Source organism: Heliconius melpomene, chromosome 17, assembly GCF_056956725.1.
Source record: "Heliconius melpomene rosina isolate 202511_hmr_F chromosome 17, ASM5695672v1, whole genome shotgun sequence".
NCBI lineage: Eukaryota > Metazoa > Arthropoda > Insecta > Lepidoptera > Nymphalidae > Heliconius > Heliconius melpomene.
In genome coordinates, this window is record NC_140405.1 from 3064447 (window position 1) to 3078937 (window position 14491).

Below are 14491 nucleotides of genomic sequence, written 5' to 3' on the forward strand. Positions count from 1 at the left end.
GCACTATAAATGAAAATAAAAATAAATTAATTTACGTTGCATCCCCCATATTGGAAGATAGAAGGAACCTAGCGTTAAGACACGCCGATACTCACATTCTGCTATATTTACGAAACATTGCGCATTAAGTATACGAAATCAAAATTCCTCCGAGTCGACACCAAAACCATCGTTTAGCCAGACTCCGTTCCGTTACACCACTATGGCCTATACTACATATATAAAAATATATATATAAAAGATAAAAATATACGTTCAACATACAATTCTTTGTACAGGAAAAGCATATATGTAATAAACTTTTAGTTACAGTTTTTTCGTTCTAAAAAATAGAAGTATTGTGGTTTGAACAACAACATAACTACTATGAAACTGTTATATATAAACATATACGAAATTCATGCTTTGTTTTAAATATCCTTTTGTTCCTAGAGCTCGTAGCAAGTTGCTATAGCACTTATATGGGGAAGTGGTTTTGAAAGTAGGTACCTACTTGTTATTATTAGTTACTCTACTAGTTAATATTAGTTACTGCCTTTTTTTAGTTTCACCCTTTATCCCGCATATTGCATGCTGGGCAGATTGAGCCTAGTGTTGATACACTCCGGTTTCCACTTTCCTCCGAATTCTGGAGGCAATGCAGGTTGAGTGGCGGATCTCAACGCCGCGCTTTGCTTTGACACCAGAAGGAAGAAATGAAAATATTAAATATTTCTTTTCCTCCTGTGTGAATCAAATCCACCACGGGTCGTGCTTATAGTCACACATTTCATTTTATATTCTTGAGAAAGTTCAACTAAAAAAGCATATAGAATATAGAATATACTAACACCAACGAATATTGCTTGTAATATTCTTATCTTAGAATCTTTCTTATCTATTTTAGAACTAAATACTTTTAAAACTATATAAGAAATACAAGAATATTTTCAAAAAACACAATTAATAATATATCAGACGCTATTAAAGAAAGAACAGTCGTAAATAATTTCCACTGAATCAGAAGCGTAGTCCATTCATTTCATTGAAATAAATCACCTCTTCTCACATCTATTTGTTCCGACATAAACCTAGACTCTTGATAAAGTATCTAAAGAGGGTCCCAATAAATAAAAATCCTAATGGAATCTCGTCGGGAAACTTTGTGAGGACCACAAATCTTCAGTTGAGACTTGCTATAAGTATTCTCACTTTTTTCTAAACTTTATTATTTTATTTAAATATTCATTTTGAAATGTAGAAGTACCTACTTGAACTGACGCCTCTCTGATATATTCTAAGTCTTCAAGGCACTTAAAAGCTGCAAGTTTACACAACTAGTTCATTTTTATGAGGAATTTCAGCCTTTTTATAGATGCAAGTGTGCAATACAATAAAAATAAACTTTGCACTGGAGAAAACAAGAGAAATTATTCGATAAACTAAGTAACCGTTTTGTGTGGAGTGGCGGAACTCAACGCCGCCCTTTGCCTCGACACCAGAGCGAAGAAAATATAAATTTAAGTATATATTTTCCTTACTCGAGTGGGGATCGAACCCTCAACCAGTCACGACTGGCCTCTTGAAGAATAATAGTTAGCAATTTTAAAAAAGATTCTTTAAAAATCAAAATACATAAAGTTTCATACAGAAAGTTCCGTCGAGTGTCGCCGTGACAAGAACAAACTAAAGTGTGACCCAAGAATCACTTGAGAGTTTATTTTTCTCTGAAAATACTAAAATGAAGCTTCGAGGTTAAAAGTAACAATGAACGTCTTGCGGAGATTAATTTTCTTTTAATGTAAATGACGTTTTCGTGGCGATTGTTTTAATTAATATTTTAACAATTACTATTTTATAATACATATAATTTTATACAGGGTGGAAGAGGCAGCGCTTCTTTTACTGAAACTGCATATAGGGTAAAATATATCAAACCCAGAATTTAAAAAAAAATCAAGGTACCTCAACGGTTTGGACGTAGGATTTTTTTTACATTTCACGAATTTTATCCATACTTGTATTTCGTGTGACGCACACATACATACGTATGCGACGTTGCCGCTTTGACAAGTAAGTGCGTGCCTATGTTATACTTTACAAATGGCGTTTTATTTTAAAACGATAATAACTTTTTCATTTTTGAGAATTATATTTTTTCCGAATTATATTAGGCTTTTATAGAGTAGTTAAAACTGTGGTTTCATTTAAAGTGGCGCTGACAATTCCACCCTGTATATAACAATAATTATAAAAAGTTTCAAAATAATTCATGCTATGTGCAAAATACAGCGTGATGCTAAAAAAAAGAACTTATTAAACAAAGGATTATATGGAAAAAGTTATTTATTGTTTCTATTTATAACATGTTGATTTCCACATTTTTTTTAATTTTTATTCATACTTATCATATTTAAATACGTAAAAATCATTCAACGAAATAACTTCAAATATTATGAAATATTCTTAAAACAAACTCTAAATTAAATAAGCATAAAAGTATAAAAATAACATAAGGTTCTATATAAGCTAATACGTTATAATAGCAATTTTGTTAATACAGAATTCAAAGCGTGCCCCAGCATGGTCGTAAGCAGGATATTCTCTCTCGGGACTACTCAATAGAAGACTTACTCCCCCACTCCCGCACTTCACAATGACAGTGTCGCCTAACCTCAGATATTGGATGCTGGACTCTTTCAACTATCGGTGAACGTGATTAGATCTTAAATATTTTTAGAAGAATTTTCATTGTTCATGATATGGCTATTACTTTTAAAGATTTTTCATCTCGGTGCTTTAAATAGCACGTATATACCTACTGTTTGTGCGATAATTTAAAAAAATGAAAATTCTTCGTTTCTATCTTTGGTTCTTTTCAACAATTTTTAGGGTTCCATACCTCAAAAAAGGAACCCTTATAAGCTCACTTTGTTGTCCATCTGTCCATCTATCAGCATCATTTTTCTCGAGATAGGTAACAAGTTGAAATTAATATCAACATTCAAATATACGGTCTCTTGCAGCACATGAAAAATCAAGCTTCCAAAATCAACGCAATCAAAAGATACGACCATTTACAATTTTGTATGAAATTGATAAATCGATAAAATAAGGTTACATCCCGTGGTCTTTAAGTTATGAAAGTTGCCACGACGTGAGGACCTACAATATATACTTTGTATAAAGGAAACTCTTAAAACTAAAAATTTGCTGGTATTTATATACTTATAATGCATAGCGTGCATGCGCGCCAACTTAAGTTTGTCAACTTTAAATAACTTTTAAACTTGTTAAATGTTAAGTTCCCGTTGACCTACAATCCTGAAATTAAGCCTCGGTGGGCGAGTCCGAATCAAACTTAACTGGATTTTAATTGTAAATGACGAAAAATATTATAAAATAAAAGTAAATGCAAAAATCTCAAAAATTATATACGTTATTATTAGTAACTGCGAGACTAAAACAATAATGATACAAGTAAAAAAGAGACAGTATAAAAGAATATTATTTACATGAGAGTTGATATTCCTACAAAGTGAAATATTTATTTACATTCCATTTCTTCATATATATTTTCCATTTCGTCGTTCTGGTGTCGAGGCAAAGGGCGGCGTTGAGTTCTGCCACTCAATACGCAAAGCCTACAGATTTTTTCAGCAGAAATTGGGGTACGGCCTGTCTTAACACTCGGTTCCCTCTGCCTACGCTGAGTGCGTACAGTACAATAAGTACTATCACATACGAAATTTAAACAACAACGTTTCATATTTAAGCTGTGAACATATTTCTTATTTATTTTTACAAAAACAGAAGTAAAATAAACAAGAATTGTGAGCTCATTCTGTATTTAAAGAAATTAAGAACTGACCTAAATGTGAATTCGAAACGAGCTCGGAGCGGTCGTTTGTTAACAACTTAACATCCTGCTAAAATTTGTCTAAAGAATTACGTGCAGCAGCTTGGCAAGCACCCGAGACGTGCACTCTGACCTCTTCGTTCTATATGTTTTGGATGATTTTCATAAAAATATAAACTTTTATATCTGTTGACACAAATATACAATTATGTAATGAAATTATCTCAGATTTTTTATATAAGAAGAAAAATAATAAAAACGAGAAGAATACATATTAATTTTGAAATAATATTTGAATTAGATTCTGCCACAAAAAGTAATTTCCTTCAATGAATAAAGAAGAAAATAACCCAGGGAAGGGTTCTCAGAAGTGTTTATTTAGGATATTTATGCCCAAAACCATTTTAAAATAAATTCACAGACCTAATAATTTTATAAAAAGGATGTTGTAGCGCAGCTGATGTTGTGTTTGCAGGTTCGATTCCCACTCGGGGAAATGAATTATTTTCGTTTCGCCACTTAACACGTATGTCTTGATAATTGGGCGGAAAGTGAAAACGGAATATCTTTACTTTGAGTTTCCCTGAAAAAGATTTTTTTAGCTTAAAGGTTCTCCCATCACAATAAGGTGAACGGAGGGACGTCTATACTCGTAGGAATAGGCAGCAGGCGTAGGTATAAGCAGGACTTTTCTCTTTATGGTGTAGCTAGACAATATGTGGCGTTACGTTACGTTTGAGCAGAAAGTATAAAGAGGAGCAAAGTCTTAATTTTTTTTTTTTTCAAGAAATACATCAAGGTAGCGGTTTGAAGCCACACAGTCTTGTTAGCGAGCGATTACTCTGTGAACTAACCACAATAATATATCCTTTATTTTGTGGCATCTGTGTTGACTCTATGACTTCTCTCCATTTTTACAAGCTTTTATCTAACTTGCAGTGTATGGAAGTAAGTATGTTTTTTTACAAGCAAAATTACAAGCACTTTTTCTAATTCCACGGAATTGAATTTTTTTGTTCAATTCTGATGACAATATATGAATATGATAAGCATGAGCTGAAAACAAAAATTTTATTTATATAATCATACTAACAATTTTTGTTGAAATATATTTTTTGATTTACAGTGGATCTCGCAGTAACAGAGGGAAACTAGTGTTAAGACATTCCGGTCCCCATTTCCGCCGAATTCAAGAGACATTACGCGTTGGCATGGTAGAAGAAATGAAAATATAAAATATTTAATTTCTTCGAGAAAGAATTGAACCCACAACAAAGAAACAGTAAGCAGAAATAAAAAATATAGAATTACTAATAAGCTTGTATACTAGAACTTCCGTAATAATTTCTCACTCAGACGTTGCACTCGAAGATGTTTTTAGTTTTATAGTCTCAATGTAGAAGCGCTACAATAAAAATGTCTAAAAGCTATTTATTTACATGCCACTTTGGTAGGGTGTAGCAAATGTGGCTTCAGTTAGCTCTCAGGAACGAAACATTAGTGTCTAAATGTTCTACAATATGGGCAACGCGAGACTCTTTAAACGAATGCAGAATTGCAATAGTGTGTTTTCAGATGTCATAAAAGTATAATAGAACACTATTTCTATATAAAGTGTATGTATTTTCTGTCCATTTAAATGATATATCGCTGGGTTATATTTTATTACATTTACAAAACTATGTGGGTTGCAAAAGACAATTACTGTCTGAATTGCAATTAAAATATTCGATACTGAACCGACCAATGTTGATTTTAGGTTTTCTTTAACAACAACAAAATTAAATACTAGTATGTAACCTATTCAGTAACTATACTAAAACAAAAATATTTGTTATTCTGAATGTATACTGTACTAAATATTTTAAAGTTGAAGAGTAAGTAGAATTATGAGAAATAAATTACACAAATCATCATTTATTAAAATAAATCCACAGTAATAGCACTAGCCACTAAAAGATAACCTAATAACATATTGATAACAGCTTTATTGAGTAACAAGATTTCATCCAGATCCTTCACTCTAACGCGATCAGGCGCGAGATGGCTGGCCCTCGTTACTTGGATTTATTAGGTCCTTAAAGTAGACTTCCATTTTTCCACCGACCACTTATCGGCCTCCCAAGTGACGAAACTTTTTTACTTCACAGACTACTAGCTGTAACTAGCTGTTTGTGGGTAGACGTTGATGAATTATGATAGAAGTTTCTTCTATCTGTAGTAGTGTGTATATTATATGTGTTTTTTTATCTAAATGAGTAACCGTAGAAATAGTATATGAAAAATTTTCCGTTCATAAAAAAACTGCTTCAAAAATTTTTCTTAATAAAGCTCTAATTTTTGGGTTGCGGAATTCAACGCTGCTCTCTATCTAGTCCAGAACCGGAAAATAAAATAATTTAAATATAATCATTTCTTCAGTGCATTCACCACCTACCTACATATACGAGTAAGTAGGTACTCGTAAGCAGCTTGAATACGAATACATACAAAGAGGAGACGACGAGCTTGCGGTTACATTAGAACTTCTTCACAAGTTTAACTTAAACTGGAACTTAAACTTATTCAGTTAACTTCTAAGTTATGTTCCTCACTTTTCAAGTTAAGTAAATTGTCATAGCTCATTTGCAGTTTATGCCAAAATGGAAGATAACAAACTAACGCCTCCATGACTATAACATGCGAGAGACTGTAAACAAAAACGTTAGGCAAACTTTCTTAACTTACTGACTACTAGATAAACAGGATAACCGATTTTTTTTCATTAAATGTGACATATTGAGGATTTCACGTAGTGTAGGTGCGAATTTCGGGGAAAATTCCATTAATATATTTAAACATCAAATACTTCAATGAACAGACCAAAAATGTGGTATTAAATTCTATTCAGCAATTATGAAGTAAGTTTTTATGTAATACTGCATAAAATATGAGACATACTAATATAAATAAAATCTATATTTCTACTATATTATAATCTACAAAAAAGATCGACCGATCGTAAATGAGGGTACTCCAAATCCTTGTAGAGAACTAAATAAATTTAGCAAAGTTATTGTGAAATTTAATCACTAAGGATTAAGTATTAAAATATAAGACCGTGAAATATATTTTGAATTTCAAAAAGTTAAAATATCTCTGAAGACATGCTTTTTTGAAAGATATATTAAAAAATCATACTCAGTAGTGGACAAAGACCGGAAAAGCTTCTAGTCCTAAAATAAAGCGAAACATTATAAGTTTTTATCATAAACCCTTAAAAGGTACCTTGCTCTTGCACGAATTCTGCTAACACAAATTCTCACATAGTAATGTATGTGGACTAAAATTCTCGTACTTCCATATATGTAGAAACCACTTTCGATACACCTCACGTACTACCTTAGACGATTAAAAATATTAAATAGAAACTAGCATATAAGTCAGCTTCAATACTTACGTAATTTGTTTTGTTAACGTTATTATAATAAAAAATTGTATATCTGAATTTGACGCGGCATTGACTTCTGCCAATCAACACGTAATGTCTTAAAAAAATTGGGTACCAGAATGTCTTAATAAAATAAGTAGTTTGAAAAGTGTTTGTAAGTTCGAGAAGTGAAAAATCAATCAAAAAATCTATTGTAGTTCGACTTTTAAGAGTTATTATTCGAAGTAAAAAATCATCATTTATTTCATTGAATCATATTTTCCTTCAAATAATGCAGTTGAATTTTAAATTCTTATTTAAAAATTAATATATTTGTTTTTATAATTTAAATCATCTTTTGACTGTGCAAAGCTCTATAATTATACAATAGCATTGTTTGTATAAAACACTAAAAAAGAAACATTTCCCTGACATACAATCGCTAGTGGCAATACTTTTAAAACTTTAATACCTTATAACTTGGCTCGTTTGTCTCGACGCCATGTATCATCTGGGGATTGTCTTAAAAAGTTTTTTGTTCACAGAAAAATGATAAACATTTCTTGTTTCATGATTGTTTGTAAACATACTCTACTAGCTCAGCCCTCCGCCTGCTTTGTTTGGAACACTGCATGATGCAAATGCAAAAAATCTCTATTAATACTTACTTTTCAAAGATTGTGAACTTAACATTATATAGCACGAAACTAAACCCTTTCATTACATCGATACTTAGTGTTTTTATAGTTAAAATCAAATTGTTATTGATTTACAAACAAAACTAGAGTCATGCTTCACAACACACGTGAAAAGTCACATTTGCGGTTAATATTTTAAAAGGACTATATATAAAAACGTGAAGACGTTGTCAGCAGTACCGCGGTACTAACTTCTGCTATTGCCTTTTCTGTCTCCTAATCGCTATACTTCTTTAAATCTAATTTTGACGATCCATAAAATTTTTCTCATATACATTACTTCTTTTCTATTGAATCCAAATTACAGTTACAATGTAATCGTTAATGGTTGAATAAGTATCGGCAATTTTGTGTTTGAAAATATACGGATGTTTTTAATAGTACAAGCCTTCTTATACAGCCAGCTGGACTGTAGTTCGTGTATTGAAAGTTCTCTGCGGTCATTTGGTTGTCAAATTTGTGCTAATGACGAGAAGTCGTAGATGGTTCTGAATTTAAATGTATTTGTATCTCGCTTCCGATGTTTTATTTTAAATGTACGAATGTACCTATATATTGCAATGGGTAAAGTTTTTAGTTTTGTAATGTGATTATAAATTACTTTTCTATGTAAAATATGAAATATTCTACTACCAACGTAAACTAGATGATTGTTTGTGTAAGTCTTACACCTTTAAAGAATTAAAAACCTTTATTAACTTCACGCTGTATCCTGTACTTGGGAATGTAGTGCTCCGTATAAGAAACTCCGTTCCCATTAAGACACTTTCATTCCCCGTTTTCCAATTTTCAAAGTAGGCGGAAACTAATCACCTATCGATAGGGTTTTCCGTCCATTCCATAAAGTGCAAAGATGCGGCATGAAAATAAACTAAAATGAAAAGAATAAAAGAAAATAAGCCAAATAAGAAGGCCGCTATGGAATAACGACGCACCGTCTAAATGTAAACGCAAAGATTGATGATTCCCACTCGGGGGAACGAAATATTTTCATTTCCACGCTCTGGTAACAAGATAAAACGCGGTGTTGAGCTCCACCGTTTAACATGCAATGTCTCGAAAAACCTGTACATAACTACATAATATGTACAAAGATGGTTTAATTTCCACCACGAGTGTACAAAAATATTTTGCAGCATAAATATTTAAACTCCTCACTCCATTGAAGGCTTCTCGGCGAAATTTTAAACAAACGTTTATTTTATATTTCTTTGTTGTCGTAACTTGCTCTCAGTCACAAATATTTTAAAACCGTTCTCTTCGGAGCACCTTTGTATATTTTAAAGATATTTTTCAGTGGGTAGTATAATTCATTTTGTTATCGTAGCAAGGCAAATTGCCTTCTTTCATACAAAATTTTCACCATTAATTATGTATTGTTATCCTCTAAATCCATCTTATATTAAATTAATTAATTTGTCGAGGAATCATTTATCAAATTCTTATATAACAAAATACAAAGCCAGTTTGTATTAGAATGTTATCAAGATATTATGTATTTTTTTAGCGTCACTCTGTATCCCGCACTCAGCAGGGTAGGTAGAGAGAACCTAGTGTTAAGACACTCGGTTCCCAATTTTTCTCCGAATTGTGGAGGCATTGGGTGTTCAGTAGAAGAACTCAACGTGGCGCTTTGGTAATTGAAAATAATTCATACCCTCTAGTGAGAATAAATCCCACTTACCATCACGTTTATAGATAGACGGATACTGTACCACTACGAGTAATCAAAATAAGAATAAAATTGTTAGGAACAGAGAGCACTTCGTGATAAGAAGAGTGTTCTCTACTTTCTAGCCTCATACAAACTTGCACTTACCAAACCTCTACCAAACCATTTCACTTTCTCACACTATCTCGCATAAAGCAGATGGCTTATACTGTGTAGAGAGGCAGAACTCAACGCCGTGCTTAAATAAGGTTATTTTTGCATTTAATTAAAAATGTATAAATAAATGACAAAACAATAAATGATAAATGTAAAAATAATGGCGAACCAAATATAAATATAATATTTTCCTTGTCAACAAGGACAAGTCCTAGTTATTTCTCTATATCTTACCTGCAGGATGGGATATAGGGGATAAAGCGAGAAGAAAAAAAGATAATATTTTTTAAATTGAACTTTACAGCTTTCTGTTGGTCTAGTTTATATTTCTAACCAAAAGAGGTTAATTTTAAACACTTGTTTTCATTTTTGTGTCAAGTAACTCCATTTCACTACCTTGAATTGAAATGCTCGTTATAGTTAGGAAAGCCGTACGTACGTTTTTTTTACTACCATTAATGATGTGGTATGACTGCAAACGCATTCCCACTCGGGTGAATTATTTTTTATTAATATTGTTATTTCTTACCTCTGCTGACAAGGCAAGGCAAGGCATTGAGTTCTACCACTCTAGCCTTGCCTTGTTACCAGAGCAAAGTAACTAAAATATTAAATACTTCATTCTTCAGAGTGGGAATCGAACGTCAACGACAACCGCCTAGCGCTTGTGCCACTGTGGAACGACGTCCACATAATCTGCAGTCTCAACTTCGACCTCGATCAAAATATATAATGCTATTTTTTATTTATATAATATTTTTAATGTGGTAATATGGTTAATATCTAAATATATAAAAGGACTTGTCCTCACTGACTGAGGTAAGACACACGCACAGCCGTAACCGCTGTGCGTAGAAACGTGAAATTTGGACAAAAGTTTACTTTCGTAATCTGGACATCCACTAAGAAGGGATTTTGAAAAATTTTGACCCTAAAGGGGTCAAATAGGGGTTCAAAGTTTGTATGGGAAAAAAATTTAAATCGTCACCAATTTTTATAAAATTTGAAATTCAGATTCTTAAACGTATATAATTAAACACATATTTCATGGTTTTCTAGAATTCACCCCCTAATGGTGCAAATAAAGGGTTGAAAGTTTGTATGGGAAAATTCTTAAATCGCCACCGATTTTTATAAAATTTGATATTTAGACTCTTAAAAATATTTAATTGAACATATGTTTCATGGTTTTCTAGAATTCACCCCCTAAGGGTGCAAATAAGGGGTTGAAAGTTTGTATGGGAAAATTCTTAAATCGCCACCGATTTTTATAAAATTTGATATTTAGACTCTTAAAAATATTTAATTGAACATATGTTTCATGGTTTTCTAGAATTCACCCCCTAAGGGTGAAAATAAGGGGTTAAAAGTTTTTATGGAAAAATCTTTAAATTGCCACCGATTTTTATAAAATTTGAAATTTAGACTCTTAAAAATATTTCATTGAACACATGTTTCATGGGTTATTAGAATTCATCCTTAAATACGCAAGCGAAGCTGCGCGCGTCCGCTAGTAGATTATATTTTTCTAGTAAAGAGACATCGCTGTTGGCTTTCTGAGGGTTGTCTTTGAAGCTTTATAAAGCTACCATATATGGTACTAAAGTATTTCCGACCTGTAACTATCTACACTTATTATTATAATTTGAAAAAGAAAGATCTGTAAGAATATCAAAATAATTCACGAGGAAATCTAAAAATTAAAACGTTCAAAAGAATTTGTAATTTTAGACAGATACATGTATATACATGAATGTCTTATTTAAGCCATTGATTTTCATAATAATTAAAATTTTGTTTATAATATTTTTTTATTTGTTGATAAATAAAAAAAAATGTGAAAATATCCAATTTTCACTACAAGACACTCAATGTAAACCTACATCTGTATTATCTATGTATTACAAGAAAAATATTCGTCTGCGCATGTTACTAATAATATATCTAATATATATAAATAAAAAGAGAAACATCAACGTTATCTCTTATATATTTCAAAGGATTTGCGTTCGTGTAATTATGTTAAGCATATTAGCCAGTGGGTCAAAGTAATAAAATGAATATAGTGAGGTAAATGATACGTAAAACTCGCTCACTTGGCTTCATAAGAATAGCTTAACTTAGGCTAATAAATCGCTTAAATGTTTATTACAGTATAATTTCGTATTATATAACATTATTGCATTTGGAAGTCAATAAAAATCACAATTCGGTGCGTTGAAGAAAATAAATAGATTTTTTTAGGATATTTATTTTATCAGCTTCACACTGTATTTCACACTTCAGGGTAGGCAGAGGGAACATAGTGTTAAGACACTCCGTTCCCCAATTTTATATCTTTAGTAGCACCTCCCAGTACTACCAACGACCCCGTGTAATACCGTTGGAGCATCGCTAGCCTATAAAGTAAATGCACTTATTGAAGACAAGTAAGGCACTTCATAGTTGAATGGCACATCGAGAGAAGTACAAACAGATATTTAAGATGATAACGGACTGTATGGTTACAGAACTCAAGGGCAGGAATCAGGTCAAATACTCCTGCTGATATAATATGCGTTATATGGGAGGATATACTCGTATATATGTAATGGTATGTGTTCTTTTGTATTACTTTTGTAGTCCTTATTGTTATTGACAATTAAAACACTCGATAAGAAATAAAAAAAAATGTAATAAATGTGACATTTTAAATTAATGGGATAAATAACGTAATTAATGTATTTATTCCATAAATTTAAAACGGCTATATTAATAAACAGTACTATCGTAGCCATAGTGTTTCCGGGTGCTTACGACCTTCAAAACGCGTCTTTTCCATCTTCAAGGCCGACAACGCACGTATAGCTCATCTGTGGACAAAAATGTTGTAGAGTGGGTTTTTCTCAGCCATTTCCTATATTATCTGACGCAATTAATATTTTTCTTAAATATTTCACATATAAAATTGTTATTTTGTAAAAAAGTTTTTAATATTTATTTAATAATATAATCATCTATACTAATATAATAAAGCGGAAGAGTTTGTTTGTTTGTTTGTTTGTTTGTTTGTTTGTTTGTTTGTTTGTTTGTTTGAACGCTAAGATCTCTGGATCTACTGGTCCGATTTACTTTGTTTTTGTTTTGTATGAAAGCTGCATTCTTCAGAAGTGCTATATATAACATTATATTACACATATAAACTAATATATTTTAAAGTACTTTCTAATTTGACATGCAATTTATTCTGCCATATTAATAACAACCGTCGCGTCGCTACGCAACCTTTACCGCGACATTTTGATATTCATCCTTATGATAATAAATATAATAGTCACTTTTAATATTTTATCTAGATTGAAATTATAGTTTACTGTATAACATTCTACTAAATAATTAAGGAGATGTCACTGATTCGAAATGACCTAGCCTTCGGGCGGCATAGTATGAGTATGACCGACGCGAAAATATTCTTATAGTTCAAGCAGGCGTAGCCGCGTCCGGGTCCACTAGTTATGTATAATGTTAAAGACAAAAAAGAAGCAAATAAATTGTAGTAAGTACATCACGTATTACATAAAAATGATCAATTCCAAAGCTTGTTACATTTTCAATGTTATGTCACTTTCATTTGCTTAATTATTAGCAGTATAAAGTAAAATTAAACAAATGAAAGTATTTCTTAAGCTAAGTAATTATAAAATAATACATTTGCAAACACTATAACCCAAACAAAGTCATATATATATACTAGCGGCCCGCTCGCGGTTGCACCCGCGTGAACTATGTTATTATTAATTTCTGTCTCCATGACTACGTCCTAGTGACGTCTATGCAAAATTTGAGACTCCTATCATTTGTAGTAACGAAGTTTCATACAAACTTTCGACCCCAAAAACAACCCCTTAGAAATCGAATATTGCAAATTCCCGTCTTAGCGAGCACCTACGTCCTATAAGTAACTCCTATGCAAAATTTCAGATTCCTAGCACATGTAGTTTCTGAGATTTCGTGATGAGTGAGTGACCTTTCGATTTTATATATGTAGATAAACACATATTTTAAAAGGATATTTTTCTGAAACGATATTAACTATGCTTCAATCTGTAGCTGACTCCCCAATTTTCTACTCATAAAAATATATTAAATAAATATATAAAAATATATAAATAAATAATATGATATAAAACATCATAATATTGATTATATAAATAATTTAATAAGATATTATAGTACGTCTAATGGTTACAACTCTTATCCGAAGTGATCGTAATTAACCTCGATCTTTTAGAGATTCAGATATATATATAACAGTATTAAGAAGTTAAATGTACATAAAATTTTATATAAATATTAATAGATAACAAAATGTCATAGTCTGTCCGTTTCAATCTCCCGCGACATTTTTTATTATAGTAAGTGTTATTGAGTGGAACTCAACGCCGCGCTTTGCCTCGACACCAGAACGAAGAAATTTAAATTTAAACGTAAATAAATATTTCACTTCCTCGAGTGGGGATCGAACCCACAACCGTCACGCCCTTGTGCCGATGCGCCATGACTGCCCCAATAAATTTTCTTTATTGTAATAATAATATACTTAAAACTTACCAACGAACAATTACAAAATAAACAATCGTATACAGTACAAACACTTACAGTTATCTTACCAGCCTCGAATATTTATATCAATTATTATTTCACAATATATAAAATCGAAAAAAGAATGTATTAATTAC

The 14491-nt window shown here is 31.7% G+C and overlaps 2 protein-coding genes across 2 annotated transcripts in view; both read right to left on the minus strand.

The window, feature by feature from the left end:
- Window positions 1-14491, minus strand: part of LOC146529840 (CD151 antigen-like) — a 154316-nt gene that overhangs the window by 132578 nt on the left and 7247 nt on the right. The window lies entirely within an intron of this gene.
- Window positions 1-14491, minus strand: part of SH3PX1 (sorting nexin 33-like protein SH3PX1) — a 141855-nt gene that overhangs the window by 120182 nt on the left and 7182 nt on the right. The gene's annotated exons all lie outside the window — the stretch shown is intronic.